This window comes from Schistocerca gregaria, chromosome 7 (genome assembly GCF_023897955.1).
Source record: "Schistocerca gregaria isolate iqSchGreg1 chromosome 7, iqSchGreg1.2, whole genome shotgun sequence".
Classification (NCBI taxonomy): Eukaryota; Metazoa; Arthropoda; class Insecta; order Orthoptera; family Acrididae; genus Schistocerca; species Schistocerca gregaria.
Genome location: NC_064926.1, coordinates 134776204 through 134798248, shown reverse-complemented (window position 1 = coordinate 134798248; position 22045 = coordinate 134776204).

The following is a 22045-nucleotide window of genomic DNA, read 5'->3' as shown; positions in this document are numbered from 1 at the left end:
CGCGTGAGACGACGCTTCATCCAGTCCCAAAAAATGCTCAATGGGGGACAGATCCGGAGATCTTGCTGGCCAGGGTAGTTGACATACACCTTTTAGAGCACGTTGGGTGGCACGGGATACATGCGGACGTGCATTGTCCTGTTGGAACAGCAAGTTCCCTTGCCGTTCTAGGAATGGTAGAACGATGGGTTCGATGACGGTTTGGATGTACCGTGCACTATTCAGTGTCCCCTCGACGATCACCAGAGGTGTACGGCCAGTGTAGGAGATCGCTCCCCACACCATGATGCCAGGTGTTGGCCCTGTGTGCCTCGGTCGTATGCAGTCCTGATTGTGGCGCTCACCTGCACGGCGCCAAACACGCATACGACCATCATTGGCACCAAGGCAGAGGTGACTCTCATCACTGAAGACGACACGTCTCCATTCGTCCCTCCATTCACGCCTGTCGCGACACCACTGGAGGCAGGTTGCACGATGTTGGGACGTGAGCGGAAGACGGCCTAACGGTGTACGGGACCGTAGCCCAGCTTCATGGAGACGGTTGCGAATGGTCCTCGCCGATACCCCAGGAGCAACAGTGTCCCTAATTTACTGGGAAGTGGCGGTGCGGTCCCCTACGGCACTGCGTAGGATCCTACGGTCTTGGCGTGCATCCGTGCGTCGCTGCGGTCCGGTCCCAGGTCGACGGGTACGTGCACCTTCCGCCGACCAGGTCGACAACATCGATGTACTGTGGAGACCTCACGCCCCACGTGTTGAGCAATTCGGCGGTACGTCCACCCGGCTTCCCGCATGCCCACTATACGCCCTCGCTCAAAGTCCGTCAGCTGCACATACGGTTCACGTCCACGCTGTCGCGGCATGCTACCAGTGTTAAAAGACTGCGATGGAGCTCCGTATGCCACGGCAAACTGGCTGACACTGACGGCGGCGGTGCACATATGCTGCGCAGCTATCGCCATTCGACGGCCAACACCGCGGTTCCTGGTGTGTCCGCTGTGGCGTGCGTGTGATCATTGCTTGTACAGCCCTCTCGCAGTGTCCGGAGCAAGTATGGTGGGTCTGACACACCGGTGTCAATGTGTTCTTTTTTCCATTTCCAGGAGTGTAGTTTTTACCAGTCTACAAAAAAGGAATGAATAATTTTTCCTTAAGTCATTACCAGTCCCGATCCAGTCATTTATTTAAATTTAAACAATTCAGAAATTTTCACAGATCATAGACATGTGTTCTTTAGGAATCAGACAACCAGCTGTGCAGCTGTGTCAGTAAGTAAAGTAAGTTTTTCTAGTAATTCAGATCTCAGACATATGTAGTCCAGTATTAGTAGATAGTCTAGCATTGCACTAAGCTGTGCCATTCGTGAGCAGATATATAGACATCGTTATCTGGCGACACCATCTTGAGGTAAGAATTTTTCAGATTCATTTCACAGGGCCATGGCGTGGCACTCCTTACGTCAAAATTTCTCAATTTTCATGAGCTAATACAGTAACCAAAAAAATTACCGTTTTTATTATTTTATACGGGAAGGTTACACTATCTCTTACAGGACATCGTGAATAGGTTGAGCAGGTGTGCCGCAAGTATCCCAGGACAGTATTCGCCATGTGTACGATAAAGTGGATGGCAGAGTCACCGCTTGCATTGCCGTTTGTGGAGGCTACACACCTTACTAATGTGGATGTCGTAACATGGGTTGATACCCGGTACTCCAGAACCGCTTCTGCTATCGACCAGTCAATGGAATGATTTCATGTACTCCATATGTACTGTTGCAACAACAAATCTTGAGTAAAATCAAAACCCGTTAAAGGGTGCGGTAATTTTCTTTTCCAAAACACACACACGCAGGAAAGTAGTGCAACTGGGCTATTGGCATTGATCAGGGCACGTTGGATTTCGTAGCTTGTCACTTATACTGAAAATATCAGTTCGTAGCTAATGTCTCTGACCAGTTGTTGGGTAAACGAAGGAGAAATTCCTGCCAGGGGTCAGGGAGGCAACACCGAGCGGCAATATATGGACGTGTCTGGCTTCCTACAGGCTGGTCGGCATAACTGTGTCCTTCTCACCTCAGGACTGCGAATTTTGCTCTGAGCATCCATTTCCATCTGTAAAAAGCAATATTGAACTTCACAAACAAATGCTCCGCTGTAGTCATCCGGTTATCCTTATGGTACGCTAGTGATTTTCGTGTGACTGTTCTGATATACTGTGGAACAAGTATGAGCTCATTCGTTCTGGACTGATCTATCTATTGCCATTTTTAACACGTTTTGTGTTTTCTAATGAGCGTGAGCTATTCATTAGATTTACTGTTATCAGTTTTGACATTCTGTTGTCATACTGTTGAGTATCATGCGTTGTTATTGTCTCTACAGGTCACGCGTATTTGTATTGTCTAGGAAGTTTATTGTTCACGTAACTGCTCTAAAATTTTCTTGGCGTTTATATTTATCGAGCTTATCAACCTTGCCCCACTTATTAGTCCTTGTGTTTTCTCGTTTTAGTGATACTATGATTGCGGCTGTTATATGTTGCAGGAGATATTTCATAATTATTACTGTACTGAAATGAAGAGGGAGCCTGGAAGCTGGCCTTTTGCAATATCCTACAGTGTACCTCTGTGGGGAGCTTATCTGACAGTTAATTAAGAAAGAACTAAGGGGCACTTCTCGTCTGTTTAATCCTTTAGGCATTATTGGACATAACCATCTGATGTCCTTATAAAACAATTGTCCAGCTAATTTTATGTATGTACTTTCCTGTGTTACTGCATGTGAGTGTTTCCGCCTGTTGAGCTGTTATCACGTTGGGTGTTTATGTGTATCCCCCTGCTGCCCCAGTGGACTTAATTTGATGTATTCAGTGTCTTATTGTTGACTGTAGAGTGCCATTAACTGTTTTAATTTTAGTGCCCCTAATTGAGCATGAATGTTATTTCCTCAAGGCTACTCTTTTCTTCCCACTGCTGAGCCGACGGGTACTTTGCTATAACATCTAGTGCTGTTCACAGTTAATTTTATAGCTTACGTAACAATCTGGATGACTGATACTTATCTTGGTTATTTATGGCTGTTGACGTCAAATCCTTTTGCTACAGCTGCTTGTAAAAATCTCTGTTAACACCATCGAGTGGTGGCAGTGGGTTTATTGCATCAAACAAAATTTTTTTCACGTTCACAGTGGGCCTAACCTGTAGGAGAATCACATCTCTCCAACCCAGCACCAGTAGTAAAAGTACTACCTTTTCTTACAACAGCATTTGTGAAGAAGCGATAACAAGCCCGAAATGTACCATTATTACTAATACCAAAATGAGATTAACACCGTGCAAAAACACAAGGACCATCAAGCTAGAGACAGAGGCACTCCTTTTCATTTACTGTTCGAGCCACTTCATTTCAGTGTTCTTAATATTCTTATACACCGGCAAACGTCCCTCGATGTTTGTAACGCCTTCTTCCGTAGCTTTAATGGCGCCACTGAGATGCATGCTACATTTATCGCTGATGGTCCTTGGTGTTTTGTAGGATGTGTACTTAATTTTAGTGTTATTATTAGAGATTTATATACTGCTGGTAATGCCTGGTTGACAGTTTTTATGTAAGAACAGGTAATATTAGAATGATTTTACTTTCGTTATGTAATTACTTATCTTACTTATCATACTGGTAAGGTTACGAATAATGACTTTCGTAAGTCGTATTTCCTTTCTGATATAAACTTTGATCATGTAGCAGGTGTAAAATAGAGGGGAATGAAGCTAGTAGTATTTGGTTTAAGGAACGTGGTGTTTGTGAGAATATTTCTGTAACTAGTGATTTTGCAGTTTATTGTAATCATTAATGGTGGCCTAGATCACCATGTAAAAAAACCACACGCATTAATCTTGCTAACTGCCGAGAAACCATCCTTCTTGGTGCTGCAGCCCTTTGGACTGTGCTGGGGTAGTCTCTGTATGAAGTACCTCTGGGTTGCTCAATGTCCCTGCACACACCACTATCCTTAACATTGGTTTGCTGGAGATTTCTAGAACACATTCAGAGTTGTAATATGACAAATTTCCTAGAGAACGAAGAGCTTGTGTCGCCAATCACCACGGTTGTAGAAAGCATCGCTCGTGTGAAACTCAGCTTGCCTTTTTGTAGGTTGAGCTACCGCGAGCTATCAATGAAAGTCATCAGTCAGATTATAAATTTGTAGATTTCCGAAAAAGTATTTGACAAGGTACGACACTGCAGAATCTTAACGAAGGTAGGAGAGTAGGGAATAGGTTCTCAAATGTCAACACAAGCACCCAAGTCAACATTACCTTCCTTCAATTGGGCCAACTGGCGGTGAATCGAGGAAGTTCAGTACATACTGACGAAACTAATATGAGCTGTAACATGGAAATTAAGCGTTTCCGGACACATGTCGACATAAATCTTTTCTTTATTTATGTGTGAAGAACGTTTCCTGAAAGTCTGGCCGTACCTCTTTGTAATACCCTGTATAGACGAGGCTCGAGAGAAAATGACAGGCAAGCTGAAGATCGTGAGTAACGTCAAGACTCAGATTCAACATGCTCAGTAGGAAATTTGAAAGAAAAAAATTAGGAACAATGACAGGTACTGTTAATGAGTTGCAATCTTTATGTAAATAAGTACAGAAACTGTAGTTAAAATTGGTTAATCTAAATTTAGGCTCTAAGTTCATAAAGAAGGTACAAGAAAAAATCGGAAACGAGGTAAAGAATTTAAATGAAAGAGCCGAAGCGAGAATGTTAGATAACGGTATGAACCTAGCACAGTAGGTGGTACAAGAGAATAAGACCCATGTCAAAGCAATTGAAGATGTAGGAAAAGAAACGAAAAGCAGAAAGACAGCAGAAGAGAAGTTGCAGAGCAGTCTGTGTTGAAGATGTCATAAGAGAGACGCCAATAGCAAGCAGTCAGGTGCAGACGGACAAGATGGATAGTGGTAACACTAGTCAACCATTTACTACCAGCCCTTCAGATTGAGAAGAAAGGAATTAGAAAATGCAACAGGAACTGAAAATGTCAGTAGCAGGAGTTCAAACATATCCAGAATATAATTATGTGCATCCGAAAATGCCACGACGGCAACAGACAATAGTGCATGTTTGTCTACTTTGATAGCGGACGAGGGTCTGCCCAGTCATAGACAGTTTCCAGTTTTTTGGGTGGAGGGCAACGGAACGAACCTCGTAGTATTTACCACAGCTTTTCGTAGTGTGTTAGCCAGCAGCTAGACAGAAACACAGAAGATCCGGATCGTTGTGGGGTACACACAGGACACTGTTTTGTTGTGTGCAACAGATATGGCTTAGAGATACCGAAGCTATGAGCAATTTGAACGGGCTTCCTTCGACAAATATTGGTCGACTGTAGACCAAGAGAAACTACGTCGAGAGGTTTTCAATCCATCACATGCGGTACTGAGGAAGTATTTCGAAAAATACTTAAACAATCTAGGTATTGGTCAAACTCAGTTTCCAACGCGGACATACTGAAAATTCTGGAAAATCACCTTCTCCCCCATATCAGGTAAAAGCCGTTCACTACGCCTGAACATAATGTAGAGTATTTCCTATCCGTACACGACTAGAAGGAGGGTCGTTGCAGCCACAGAGTATTAATACGCAATGTGCGTCTCCACAAAATAATCAACAGCAGAATGAAAATGGTGGCAATAACCAAAGTGGTTTACAACCATATGCTCACAAAATATCAATAATACAAGAAATAATTATGGTAAGTGGGGAAACAAAAAGAACAAACGAGGTTTCAAAGAAAATCACAAAGAGAATTACAATAGACCGGACAGAGAACCTAAAGCCAACAAGTTCACAATGCACCCCCCGCAGGCGGCAATGACAAACGCAGTAATTAGCAGGAACCGGCCACAAACAGACAATGTGACAGACTTCCACATGGGAATTACAATCAATGGAATAACAATTATGTGTCTATCGGGGGTCAAAGTCAACGTCAATTTAATTCTAGGGCAATACATGACACGAAATGGCGAAGTCAAACCCACAAATTGCAGGCATTTGAATTTGCTCATAATGAAGTGGCTAACACTCCGACTAATAAGGAAAACTCGAAAACACGAATAGGTCGCGTTAACCCCCATTCGCACAACCTGAAAAGAGGAAGGGTATGCCGTTTATTCCAAATTACTTTAAGATATGACCAAGGGATAGATATGAAAGTAAAACTGTGACGGGAAAATGTAAACTAGTAAGACAAGTGTAATGAGAAGTCAGTACAAACAATGATTAACGCCATTATACGTTATCTAGATGTCTTGCAACTTGCCTACTGTAAATATAGCCTGTGGTCGTCTATGAAAATGGACTCGATAAGCAAACTGAACTATTAGTAATCGGAATCTAATCTGCACAACTTTGTGTGCTTGTTGTATGGTTTCAGTTTCACTGTCATTTAAGCCCTCAACAGATCCTTACAAGAAATCTTAGAACAAACATTTGGATAAGCAGTCTGACTGCAAATTTGTATACGAAAAACAACAGGAACAAATGAACAATGAATATCTAACCTATATGACTGCATATATGAATAAGAATTTTCAAGTGATACAGAATCTGACTTGTGCAACCAAATTTACTGGATTAGAGTACATACTATGTTGTGGTGTGTCAGTGTCTCTGTTTTGACCCAAAGTTTTGCTCTCACCTCTTTATATGACTGCCTTTTTCCAAGTGGCTTACAGAACTTCGCAGCAGCATGCAGCAGAAGCGGCTAAAGCTTATTGTTACTAAGAATGCATTTAAGAAAAAGGAGTTTGTTTGGATCATGTTAGCTACCAAATAACTTGTAAGACGGATGTCATAAATTAAGTCTATTTCAAAACTTTAGAAACCTTATGACCAATAATAGTTGGACAAGTATTGATAATGGTGAAATGCCTGAGAATGATATTATAAGTGTCAAGAATGGCTGAGTGACATATTAAAAAATTATTTTAATTTCAAAGCTACATTGACATTTAATAACCACAGCATATTTATGAATTAGCTGTGGAGAATATTTATTATTATTTGGAGGATAAGGGGGCTTCTTTCACTAACAGGAGAAACATAGGATTATAGCAAACTCTGACTAACATTCATAAGCCTAACGCTGCAATTACGCTTTACGCTGTGGTTGCGATTTTTACCTTAAATTCCATCTTCAAGCGTAATTAAGCCATCTAAATCTCTCCTGGCCATATAGATGTAATCAAGCCTTGAGTGTGGTAAGATCTGCTATCATCGACGTGATGGCAGCGTATCACGTCTTCTGTCTCCTAGTTCTCGACCAACGATACTGAAATTTTACTCTAGCAGACAGACCTCGTCTCACAACAATGCTTAGAATCGCGCTCCCATGTTTCGCCCTCAAGTTGTTACTATAGATATCTCAGTGTTTAATTATTTCTAATCTAACACAATGTAAAGAATAGCCTTAAGTTGGATATATTGTTTTCAGGACGGTACTCAAAGTAATATTTAATCAGCGTAACTGCTTACACAGCCTCACTCTCGCTTCTTTAAGAATTTGAACCAGATTTAAGTACAAATGGGACAAAAGGTGCTAAAAATTCTTAATTATGAAACCTATGTATATATAAACATATAGGTTAAACAGTAAATATTATTTTACAAAGAATATAGTGAGACATGTCTTGCTTTCTAAAAATGTTCAATATTTAAACAAAATACATAAAGATGTAGAAGTTCTCTTAATGGTAGAAGTATTGTTCACTATTGACTCAATTATTTTGAGAAAGTTTTGGGAGTCTTTTAAAATAACTAATTAGGCACACTTTATGAATGAAAAATTTCACCTTGTGAAGTTTAGAAAAGTAATAAGAAAAACATGTTGAGAGTTATTTTTTTTGTAAAAAGAGAATGTGCACTGTACAGTATTGTTTTGCACTTTGCACACTTGCAGAAATATGGGAGGAGAAGCAAGTCGTAAACTGTGTGTGGTGGTGTGCTCTGTGTCAATATTGTCGCAGAAGAAGTGCTGTAGCACAGCCGCTGTGGTGTAGTGTTCATAATACTAGACTGTTGCATGGAGGGTCGTGAGTTCAAAATTTACCTGAATAGTAAAACTGTAGTTTCTATATTCGCTTCGAGTACATTCTAGAAGCATCCACAAATGTCAAGAATCATTATTCTGGAATGTTCTGTAACTGTATATATACCATATGTGTTCTGGACAGAGGCAGTTCACTCCACACTCTTGTATGTGTAAGTGCTGAATAAACCTTCGTTAAGTGAATTTAGTGTTCGTCATTCATCTAATTACACCTTCTTCTACGTGAGATTTTTCTGGTGGAGACGCTGGGAATCGGAAATTGTGATACTGCACACTATCGACGACACAGTGGCTCCCATCAGGCCACGAAAGAGCCGCCATTTACGTTACGAGAAACCCAAGTTCGAGCCATATTCAACAGATCGCAGTCTGTCGGAGAAAGGTGAAGAGGACGTTACGATGACAGCAACTGTATACCACCACATGATACATCCTTCCGGGTTCTCTGGTGACGATGACCAAGATACAAACAAGTGGCTGAACATATATGAGCGTAAAGCCAAATTTAACAAATGGGATGACACCGTGTGTTTCGCTAACGTATTTTTCTACTTGGAGGGCACTGCCAAGCAATGGTATAGAACATCGAGGGGAAGTTCATAAGCTGGGAAGTATTCCCGGCGGAACTACGCAAGTATTTCGGCGACACACAATGACAGAAGTGCAAGGCTAAAGATAAATTAAAGTTCAGGGCACAGCGTCCAAGAGAAACTACAGCATCCTACATTCAAGACATCTTGGAGCAGTGTAAAATAGTGGATCGTACAATGAAGGTGGAAGGTAAGGTTGCACATCTGAGGACATGTATCAAGCCCTACTCCTGAAGTAGGTTTCGACAGCAGACGACTTCATAAAATGGTGCCAGTATATCGAGACAATGCATCAAAAAAGAATTACAAGGAAGAAATTTGAACAGCTTCCATACGTGGTATCGATGTCTGTGATGGAGGACGGAACTGATTTCACAAGTGCTCTTCGTCAGATAGTGAGAGAGGAAGTTCAGCAGGCAATTGGATTGCATGGTGAGCAATAAGCCGAGGTCATAAGGGAGGAAGTGGAACAGACATTGAACCCGATCTCTCATCCTTCATTTTCCTTTAAAAAGATGAAAAAGTTGAGACCCAGGTGAAGCTACGTTCCTACAATTCCGCATGAGGAAGCTGTTTGGACACCAAGGAAGACTGACGTCTGGCGGACCGATGATAACCACCAGTATGTTTCCAATGCGGACGACCGGGACATATGGTGCGCTATTGTCGAGAAAGTCGGTAGATATTCGATGACGCCCGCGCCAGAAGACAGCAGACCAATCTTAGACGACGCCAACTTCGGGACGACGAAGATGAACAACAACATGTGGTTGCAGGACGACGTAGGTCACCATCGCCGGAAGCTAGCCGCTGGAGAGGACGCTCTCCAACACGCCGATCAAGGTGTCGATCGCCGTTTAGAAGCTCCGCCAATCACCTAGCTGCCGCACCTGGAAACTAAAGGGTGCGACCTTTCTTGGAGGTGAGGCCGCCGAAGAGAAAAATCCTCCGCTCTCGATCACTACAAAAACACTTTATGTAACAGATTTGTCAGATACTGACACTACATACAAAAATAGGTGATAAAGTAAAAATAAGAAAATTAAAAGGAATTTCCGAAAAATATACAGCAAATTAGTAAACAATAATTTTAAAATTAAAGATGTTAGTGATTAACTTCACATTTAAGTTAAAAGACTGTTGTGGTGAAAAAGTAAAGGGAAAGTTTAATGAACAAGAATTGTTGAAAACAAATTTTCCAGATATTTATCTTGTTGAATAACTTTAATTATGGAAGATAATAAAAGGTATATGTTAAATGGTTAGGATTTGATAATGCACACAACAGTTTGATTGATCAAAGAAACATTATTTTATAAAATTAAAATTAACTAATTAAAGCTATTGTATGAAGGTGTTAATTACTGAAAATTGAAACATTTTATGTATTGAATATAGTATTTATTATCCTTACTGTTCTATAACAGGTTTTGATATTAAAATAAAAGTTAATAAGATTAGACCTTACATCAGTATTGCTTTATCATTTGAAATTTGAATTAAGTGAATCAAACGGTTTTGATAGTTTTAGTTAATTACATTATGTAAAAATTGTTATGAAAGTTGTATCAAATTCATACACGAAAAAAGCTGTTGGAATTTTCGTTTTATTTTCTATGAAATGTTACCTAGATTCATTATATCCTTACACAACTGCTCTGATGAAACATTACTGAAAATGTTTAAGTAATTTTGACAACAGCTGTATCCTATCTTCCTGTCATTCTCCATAATAAATTTATTGAATTAGGTACTTAATTAATTCACAATTTGGTTGTCTATTTGTGATAACATTTATCTGTTTTTAACATTTTAAGTTGTGTTCGAATATTGTAGTAAACATAATTACAGTCATTTAATTTCAAATAACAAAAGTTGGAGCTAAATTTTCATCATTTAATAAAGGACCAAATGTGGTAACAAACTAGTTATTTAGAACTGAAAGGAAAATCAGCATTGGCCGTATATTTTGTTTTATTGTCAGTAAAATCGATTTTCGGTCACTTAGTGTTGGAATATACAATTAAAATTGTAGGCACTGGTATCAAGCTATAACGACAAGCTTAGAGCGATCACATGAGATATGATAGTTAAGTGTCTACTGATACCTATTCCTAAACTATTTTTTAAAAATAATGACCAACCAGATTACTCCCATGCATTTCTTCCATGTGAGTTAATAGATTATTTCTTGATTTTTGATAATAGTTTTCTAAATGTGTTGCTAGTGAAACTTCATCACTTGTTTTAATATTAAATTCTTGCAATTCTCTTGATTTTTAATATTAGAATAATATTTCATATTAATTTTAATCGCTCTTCTTTATATTAAAATAATATTAATTTTAGTTATTACTTCTTCTTTAACTTGGTTAATAAATTCTTATGGTTTTGAACAATAGTATCGAAATTATTGATTTCGTAAGTTGTTATTTTAGATTGAAGAGGTGAAAGTCTTCTCTTAATTGGTTTAAGCGTTTTAAAAAATTCGTAACCTTCTTGCAAACTGTAGCCAGGTAAATTCTTCTCATAGTTTCTTGATATTTGTATACTAGAAGCTTTTGAAAATTATTGTCATTATCAATATTATTAATATTACCTTGAGATCTTTCGATAAGAGCAATTAATTATTTTTTATTAAGTTTAGAATAATTTATTAATTTTTTCCAGAGATCTTGTAAAGGTTATTATTCAAATTATTGTCATTATTAATATTCTACACAGATATTTTTGTAGGAGCCATTGACTGTTGTTTATTAAATTAAGCACGTCTTTAAATTGTTTTACACATTTTATGAAATTCTTTTAGCCTTTTCACAGCTACAGGTGTACATGTATTCCCAGCAGGTGGAAAGGCCAGTTGGCTACAGACGTTGATGTACACCCAGAGGGGGGGAGGTCCAGACAATTACAGGCTTCCATATATGCCCAAGCTCTGGAGCAGGTAGGCGTACACAATAAAACTGTTGTCCACATTTTTTACAACAGTGTCATTATCTGGTGCTCTTTGTAATGTAGGAAAGTGCTTTTGCATTACCTCCCCTGCGCCCTTTCTGCTTAAGGGTCTAAATTTCAGCCAGTCCTCATTTCACTTAAGACGATAGCATTCACATGTGTAGCCTCCATCATGTGTAGCTATTATCGGACAAAGAAATCATGGATATTCTTATGAATAGTATCGACAAAGAATGTACTGATACTTTGGAGCTTTCTTCCGATGAAGAGATGGATGTGTCTGGACGTATTGCTGAATCCTTAACATAATGAACAGAAGATTCTTCCTCTGAAGACAGAAAATAAGATGGAGTAAGTGAAACTTTGTCAGGAAAAAGAAAGTATAAATGTATGGACAATCATCCAGTGATGAAAAGACACAATTTCGTGAACACATTTAGCACATTAAAAGCAGAATTCTAAGAGTCAGCAAGCCATTTAGATTTTTTTCTTTGTACTTCACGCTCATGGAATCCGGTTCTGCCAACTGTACACAGATTAAGAATTATTATAAATTTATTACTGAAAAAATGACGACAGTACCCAGGAGACTAGCAGGCTGGAAGCATACGGAACCAGCAGAATTGTATTGCTTCCTAGTGTGTTCTCTGCTTATGCCTAGAAGTAAGACGTTGGAAGTTAATCAATCTTGGTCGACAGATTATTTGCTTCAAACACAAATATTTTGAAACATAATAGCCAGGGACCGTTACGTGTTGATCGTGCGGTTATTGCACTTCAATGACAATTCCACAGCATGTCAAGATTTTCTTATAAAAACACGTCTCACTGTAAATCACACAAAAGATAAATTCTGCGGCTCTGTAGTACCCTTCGAAAACGCAGTGATCCATGAAAATCTGCTACTTTTCAAAGGAAGGCTCCGATTCAGCAGTACATACCAAATAAACATAGCCCTTTTGGCATTAAAATGTTACTCCCTTGTGATGCGCGAGTCAGTTATATTTTGGATTATATTGTCTATGCTGGTGATGGCACGGAAATAGAATCTGGAAACGCCGATTTGGGAAATCAGGCGATGTTGTTGTGAGTTTGTTATTGCCATACCTCATCAAACGTCATGCCATTTATTTAGGGATACTCGAGTCCAGAATTATTCCTGTGACTCCATGATAAATTTACTAATGACGTCGGAACAGTATGCAAAAACAGGAAACATCTACCACAGTTGCCAGACAAGCTGAAAAATGGGGAAATACAGTCCTGTGGAACATTAATGGAATTAAAATGTATGGACAAGAAAGAAGTATGGATGCTTTCCACTGTAAGTGGACCATAATTTGTGGAGATAGATAAAAAAGAATATAGAGTGTGTCAAAACAAATTGAAACCTACCTGTATTGTCAGCTGTAATAAGTCAGTGGGTGCAGTTGATAAGACAGACATGCTGTTATCTTCTGTAAACTGCATCTGAAGGACAATGAAATGGTACAAAAAAGTATTTCTTTATTTCAATGACTTGTATGCGCAAAAGCAACAGAAGATACCACTAGTGAAATACCACTTGGAAATAATCCATCAGTTGCTTGATGAATTTCATACGTGTAAAAGTGCGATCACATGGATACCCAAAGAAGAAATCCCTTTCAGACTGCAGAATAAAGAGGGACATTGTCCAGGGTTCATCGTAGCAACGGAGAAAAAGGAGATTCTCCACAGGTGCTGTGCCGTATGTACTGCACATTCACAATGAGAAATTAGATGCATAAGATGCGAAAAGTGTGATATGGCATTTTGCATGGTGCCATATTTCGAAAGATACCACACACCAAAGAAATATTAGGATTTTTAGTAGCTATGTACATGTCAAGCATAGGAAAGTGAAAAATAAAAAAGTAGATAAAAGTGAAAAAATGGTTTTTACCTCAGCCAGTGTCAGTCCAAAGCCACCGTCAAAAATGAGGATGGGAAACAGCTGAAGTACACCTGACTGAACGTTACGATCTGAGAAAGATAACAGCGAGCAAGAAGGCTGACGTTTAAAATCCGATTTCTTACTGTGGAGAATCGACTTTAGCCCTTAATTAAAAACGAATATACAGGCCTATCGCAAAATCAGTTGTCCATATTTAATCTTTGTTCGGATACATGAAACAATTTGGTTTTAAATTTCTGTAATTATTTTTTATTTTAGATAGTAGCAAGATTTGTCCGAGATTTGGGCGTTTTTGCTATGCACTACTCACTTTAAAACTATACATCTTGAAACACATTCGTTCGATGTTAGTGAAATTTCAGTATGTTGTAGACACACACATCGACGGTGTAAGTCTCAAGTTACAGAAATTACTATTAAAAAGTTGCCATCATTTTTCTAAGCCAACTGTTTTTCAGTCCATAATAAACATATAACTGAAAGTGTTAGTTAGTTTTGAAGCTCTCTTCTGTGGTTATCAGAAACTGTAGCCACTGTGAACATACACAGTACACAGTTTTTAGGAAGAACATTACTGAACAGTGGTTCTGTGCCCGCTGGAACGTGAGGGAAGCCTGCAGTGGCCATAGCCTACAGTTACCACAGGGCTGAGTCCGGCTCCCGCCAGCCAGTAGCACATTGCATTTCCTCCCATCAGCTGGCCAGACAGCCAGGAAGCTCGTCACTTGTAGACGTGACAGGGTTAAAGACTTCAGTTCATTATTGTTATTATTAATATTGTCAACAGGATTTCGAATAAGATGGATTAATTTCTTTTTATTAAGTTTGGATTTTTTATTTTATAATTTTTATATTTTTTACTTTCTCGTTCGACAAATTGATCAGAGTCCTTTTGTATTTTTGTACCTTAGTTCTTTCATATTAAATCAGTAAATTCCAAGAGATCTTGTCTAGTTACAATTGAATAAACCTCTTTCCTTACCGTAATTTTCTAAACGAAAGTAACTTGATCCCCATGTTTCTTTACAATAATTTTCTAAGTTTTGAAATAGCTCACGACACGTATGGTCTACATTTTTTCTTTTTTGTTTATACAAAAGGATCTAGAGTTTTAAAAGTTAAAAAGTTTCTGGTTGAAATGTATCTTTGAGTTTTAAAATGAAAATTTCGTTTGTGGCTGTAGATAGGTGAGCTTTGTATTAGATTTTTTAATATCTTTAAAAAATAGCAATATTTTTTGTAGGCATCGATAAACAAGATCTGGCAGAACGTATTTATTAAGGAAATGTTTATTAGAATTTTTATATATTGCTAAATATATGGAAATATATTTTGTTGGTATAGATAAACTTGATCTGAGTAAACCTATTTACAAGGAAAAATTATTAGGTTTCTTTTATTTGTTAAATAAAATGTAAATTTCTTTTGTGGTTGTGGATAAATTTTAACTGGGGGACACTGCAAAACATGGATTTTTAAAAAATAACTATAATTAAGTACTTAATTAATTAATTAGTTACAGAATTTGTAAAATATGCCTTTTGGTGCAGAAACCCCATACACATACTACTGATGATGTGGCTTGAGGCTGCAAAACCAGTTTCGTTTTCAATAAACAGCTTTTTAACCACCTGTTAGCAAACTTCTTCCAAACATTATGCTTTTCAACATCTACAGATGCTCAGAACACGGAATAGACGCTTGAACAGTGTCATTATAAGATTAGTCAGTAGTATGTTACGAGAACATCAGACACTCATAGTACAGGCTGATAAAAGCAAATTAACGGAAGTAATCTTAGAGGCGGACTACAGAAGTAAACTTCAAAAAGTTTTTGAGCAGAATAATGTAACGTTACCTAATAAAATTCGAAAGGAAGGACTTTTACCAATGGACCCAATTGCACCAAATTTACAATCCCTGGCTAAAGCTTCACAAAATAGGTAAATCATTATGCTGATTGTCAATTGTAGAGGGGGCAGAGGTTTTGAATCAGTTAAACATCTTAGTGAGTATTTCAATAATTATTTCTGACATCCTACTAATTCAGTACAAAAATATTAAAAATCTAGTAAGCAATTTGCAGTGTGCATTCATACCACAACTATGGTGACATGTGATGTCAATAATCTGCTAATATACTTAGTGTTCCGGTGCAATATAGTGTGAAAGAGAATCTGTATACTTTGACAGAGAGACCATCTAAGGAAGTGGAAGGAATGCTGCTTTTATTCAAAACTGTTTTATCTTTATATTATTTTGTATTTGAAGTGATATTTATTGACAATAAGAAGGCTTAGCCATGGGCTCCCACCTGCCTACTGCATAGCAAAAATACTGGTAATACATTACCACATGATACTTGTACATTCTGCATAGTAATTTAAATAGTGGGCGAGTAATTCTGTTAGCAATGACTACAGTTTATCACCAGTCAGGACGCCCCAAGAACTATAGCATCATCTCACTATAAAGTATTTTTCTTTCTCGTTTTGAATGCTGTCAAATTTTAAAACACGACTCTTCAACTGCTACCACCATCTATCAGCAAATTTTCCCAAATGAATAGAGTACGTCTTGAGAACTTTTAACATTGCAGCTCGTCAGCAGTCGCGAATAATTTAATGAATATACAGAATCCGCCTCGACTGTAAATAGAAACTGGATGTTGACCTATGTTTCGGCGCGGATAACCACGCCTTCTTCTTTAGTGTGTTCCGAAGAAGGCGCCTAAATCTACGTCAACATCCGGTTTCTGTTTGCAATCGAGGCACGTTCTGAGTATATTTTAGACATTCTTTTACTAATTTTAATATCAAAATATCTTGTGACACCGTACTTTAGCGTTTTACCATGTAGGTTGCACCTGATGACGGGGCCTTACGCCATGAAACCAGTTGTGTATGCAATAAACAACTATTTTACCAGCTTATAGCGCAACTTTCCCTAACCTTGGACTACTTTCAGTCTATTGCCTTTCAATAGCTGCCGATGCACAGAGTGTAAGTCCACCACTGCAGATTCAGAGCAGTGTCAAGCAGCTGAAGACGTACAGCAACAAATACTTTTTCATGACGAGACTGACATTTCCGCAAACCAAACTAGGACGTCCTGTCTTGATAACAACTATACTGCTACATGAAATATCACAGCAGGTGCAAGATCATTTGTGGAACAGTAGAGCAATACGTAGCTGAACAATGTTGATGATGAACGCATAGGGAAGACATTAAAGAGTACAGGAAGGGGGGGGGGGGGGGGATGTTGGACCTTGGACTACTTTCAGTCTATTGCCTGTAGCCAGTTCTGTAGAAAACGTCTAATTTACATTCCTGATCCATTTTAAAGTGACTGTATTCAAGTTATGTGTGTGGCGGAATTTTTCTGAAGTTACAGAAAACCAATCCAGAAAAGTAAGGCTTTTCTAAATGTGGAAATATGTTCCAAGCTACAAAGTGGGCGTGTATCAAGAAACAATTCCTAAAACACCGTATTTTATAATCTATGTGTTACGCTGTAACTCTGCTACACGCCAAAAGTCAGTAAATGAAATCAAATGAAGTAGTATTACAAAAACCAGTCACGAGCAGAAAACAAAGTAGAAGATACAGGCCACCAATAGAAATTTCCAACTTATAGACAGGAAAAACTGTTAAAACATTAAATAAACCTAGTTAACTTGTAAATATAACGTTTACTGATTCACTTGTCACGTGCGTGGGCCATCAGGTAGAGGTCAGGATGCCTATCAGAGTGCCCTCTGTTTTGATTCTACACGCAGTAACTTTGCTGAGATTAGAGTTGAACAGTGGCTGCAACCCAAGCCCTGTCAATGAGCTGTTGGAAAGCTTCAGCTACTTGAACAGAGACGCATTGTGGTGCTGTGGGAAGCTGGATGAATGTATCTCCAAACTGCTGAACATGTTGAACACATTGACAAGTTGGTAATGTGTCACGGCTTTCAGCAGTGTCCTGTGGAACATTTTCACGCCCATAGGCAAGGGTCTGGACGTCCTTGTTGTACAGAAGCACGTCAAGATCGACACATTTGCAAGCATATAGTGGCTGACCGAACATAATCCAGGGAAGATATCCAGGCAAATGGTCCTGTTGCTGTGCCACCATGTATCATTGGAAACCGTCTACTTGCAGCAAGACTAAAATCATATGTGCCTCTGGCCAGGCTACCACTGACACCATAACATTTCCAAGCATGGCTACTCTGGTACCGTGAAAGAGCCGACTACAGAGTGGAATGGCCATCTACTGTATTCAGTGATGAGTATAGTTTCCGTCTGTATGTGAGTAATGACTGTACTCATGTAGGGTATAGACCTGTCAGTGACCTATTCTGGAGTTCGTTGATCCACGACATGTAAATCCCATCTGGAATTTCATGGTGTAGGGTGCCATCAGTTACACATCACAGTCACATCTCATGTTTCTGAAGGGTAAAATAATAAGTGCTCTCCACATTTCAGAGATTTTTACCTATGTTTACTGACATTTCTTCAACAGGAACGTGATGTCCTTTTACACCAAGACAGTCAACGTCCAAATACTGCTGCGAAGCAACGTACTTTTCGTTGTATACAGTTTCCTCGCCAGCATGATCACCTGCTCTATCCATAACTGAATACAAATGGGATATGATGAAGTGGGAAATTACTCGTTCTCCAAGGAATGCAAGAATAATTGCCGAATTTTAAACAGAAGGTGGAAGATGCTTGGGATAATTCACTTCAGGATGCCATTTCGTACTTTTATGATCGTTTGCGCGTGAGAATAAATGTTGAGGTGCTGTCAGAAGGGAATACCGAAGCGATTGTTTGGGCAACGTTTACTTGGTCCGAATTTCCATGTACTCCAAAATAATGTACTATCTGTCACATCATAATGGACAGAAGTCGCAGTAATTCGCGCTACAGTTTTTCATAGCCTTTCTCGCCACTTGCGATACGCCCCTCGCGACACACGCGAACAGCAAGATGGTGTAATTACTCTGGATCAGAAACAAAGTGCAAAAGTTTTGTTTTTCTGCGTAAAAACGCAGCCACACACCATCCAACGAACGTGAGTAGACGAACAGATAAGCAACAGCTAAATACACACCAAAATAACTGGTTTCCACAAAACTACCACAACCCCAAGTATATACTGCTGACATACGAAGTTCACCTTTTTTACTAACAGCCGCTCACATGGTTCCAGATGACATGATGTTCGCTAAGTAAAAAGACGACAACGAAAAAAAGAACACAGAAAATGTCACAAACAGTGCCAATAATAGCTGAAAACATGCTGTAACATAAAATGTATAAGGTAATATAAAAGTATCAATATAAAACTATATTTCAAAAGACGATTTGTAAAAATGGAATAATGTTTTACTGTGTTTGTACAACCATACCATATTCTGCATGTTTTAGATTAAAAAACCCCACAGATTATGGTGATATTTGTCGCCGAAACTAGTTTGGGATAATAAAGAAATAAACAAATAACGCGGTGTTTTGCTTCAAGGCGGACTCAGTTTCTGATATTACTGTTTTCTATACAAACATGGACCAAATGGAAGAGATCCAAGATAATATTATTGTTCGCAATTTCACAATGAATATTTTACACGACAGCCTTACGAAGTAATAAATCATACTTCACAGAACCGACTAAGCCTACAGTCTTCGTAGGAGGCCGGAAGATCACTAACACGGTGGTTCTCGGGAATACGACTTATATTTGCCGTAAAGGCACCCACGTAATGCAAAAGTGCTCTCGACCTGAGAGTATAACTTCCTTCTTCCAAACTACACCCTTGCTTTCTAGCAAACACAATGGATGTTCTGTAAATTTTCTTCCTGGCAGTATCCATTTGCTTTAGAAATACTCTTGTGCTTGTGAGCTCTTCTTACAAATTACCAATATCGGAGATGCAGTGTGCTTTATGCACTAAGGTCTTAAGGACACCTACGGTTTGTGAGTGGCGATGGCAGCTACTGTTATATAAATATAGATTCTAATCCGTTAGTTTACGATATACTGCACGTCATAATGTAGCATCAACTTTGTGACGAAGGAAAACATTCGAAAAAGGAAGGTAGCCATCTCTTTCTATTTCCATTGTAAATAAATCTTAGGGTGGACAGAATTCAGACTCTCAAGAAATTCATTCTTCCGGTGAGCCCATACTACAAACGTCCACGTCGTTCAAAGAGCATTGGTTTAAAACTTGCCCATTCCAATGTTCCATCCAGACGAAAAATAAATTTATTACCTGTGGGGAGAGGGGAGCTTCCCATAGCAGCTCCATCAATCGGCTCATAAAATTCATCATTAAACTGAAAATAAGACATGCTCAAATAGGCCGTGAAGATTTTGTCAAAATGTTGGCCGATAAGAGTCAAAAAATCCTTTAAAGATACCTTGGTATATACTGATTCCACGTCAAAAATCACCAGCACGATCGTACTATTTAGCCTGAGGTTGCTAAGCTTTGAATAAAGTCCTTAGAATTGATAATGTGGACTGTATTTTTCTACCTAAGGTTTTAAAAATGGAGTTAAATATTTGATGGAAAGATACTTTGGCTAACTAGTAGTGCTCGTTATTGGTTGCATTAAACTGAAAATAAGACATGCTCAAATAGGCCGTGAAGATTTTGTCAAAACGTTGGCCGATAAGAGTCAAAAAATCATTTAAAGATACCTTGGTATATACTGATTCCACGTCAAAAATCACCAGCACGATCGTACTATTTAGCCTGAGGTTGCTAAGCTTTGAATAAAATCCTTAGAATTGATAATGTGGACTGTATTTTTCTACCTAAGGTTTTAAAAATGGAGTTAAATATTTGATGGAAAGATACTTTGGCTAACTAGTAGTGCTCGTTATTGGTTGCATAGGCAAATCCTCTAGTTTCTCATCCTTACCCATTTTGTGAACTTTGGGAAACCTATAAATCTCTTACTTCAACTTTCACTATTTTATGACTACATCTACATCTACACTCCACAACCCACCTTACGGCGTGTAGAGCATTTTCCTGGTGTTGTCGAGCATGGTTCGCAGGAAGATTGGTTACTGTAAGCTTCTGTGTCGGTCTAAATTATCTAACTTTATTTTCATGTTATTTTCGCAATAAATTCCTACGAAGAAGCAGTACGCTTGATGTCTCTTATAGAAATTTACGCTCTCAGCACTTTAACAACAGAAACTATTTGTTCAGGCAAAGATCCGCAACTGACGAACATATTTTTTATTCCTTTAACAGTAGACCATAAGGCCTCTGTTGAAGCACCTGTACTGGAATGGGCTGAGCATCCGTGTGACGCTGTGTCTCGTCTATAATTCCTAAATGGTACGGATCCCGTAGAGGCGCGCAGTATTCAAGTAGTGGTCGAACGAGTGTTTTGTAAGACATTTCATTTGTTGATGGACTACATTTCCTGAGGAATACTCGAATGAATTTGAGTCGGGCATCTGGCTTACTCGTGATTAACGTAGCCAAACAGAAGGTAATACATCGCTGTCAATTTTGTCATGATACGCAAATCGGCAAAAAATAAAAAGTTCCATTTGCTTACTCTATTAAAAGAATTTTTTGTGGTATGAATGGGAGTGATACATAACGTATTAGCATCAATCAGTCATAAATTTGGTAGCTATGAACTAAGTAAATAAGTGAAAATAATGATACATGACTTTACATGCCTGTACTGCGCTACGACATCGCAAAACAAAATTTATAGTACGATTCACGTGTCCACTGAATTGTCTCTGAAGAATGGATACGTTGGAGAGTGTCGTATTGGTTTCGGTACAGTGGATGTATTCTGAGTGAGGAAAATACAGTACTGGCCAATAAAACTGCTGCACCAAGAAGAAATTCAGATGACAAATGGGTATTCATTGGACAAATATATTATACTAGAACTGACATGTGATTACATTTTCACGCAATATGGGTGCATAGATCCTGAGAAATCAGTACCCAGAACAACCACCTCTGGCCGTAATAACGGCCTTGATACCTCTGGTCATTGCGTCAAACAGAGCCTGGATGGCGTGTACAGGTATAGCTGCCCATGAAGCTTCACCTCGATACCACAGTTCATCCAGAGTAGTGACTGGCGTATTGTGACGAGCCAGTTGCTCGACCACCGTTGACCAGACGTTTTCAACTGGTGAGAGATCTGGAGAATGTGCTGGCCCGGGCAACAGTCGAACATTTTCTGTATCCAGAAAGGCCCGTACAGGACCTGCAACACGCGGTTGTGCATTATCCTGCTGAGATGTAGGGTTTCGCAGGGATCGAATGAAGCGTAGAGCCACGGGTCGTAACACATCTGAAATGTAACGTCCACTGTTCAGAGTGCCGTCAATGCGAACAAGAGGTGTCCGAGACGCGTAATCAATGGCACCCCATACCATCACTCCGGTAT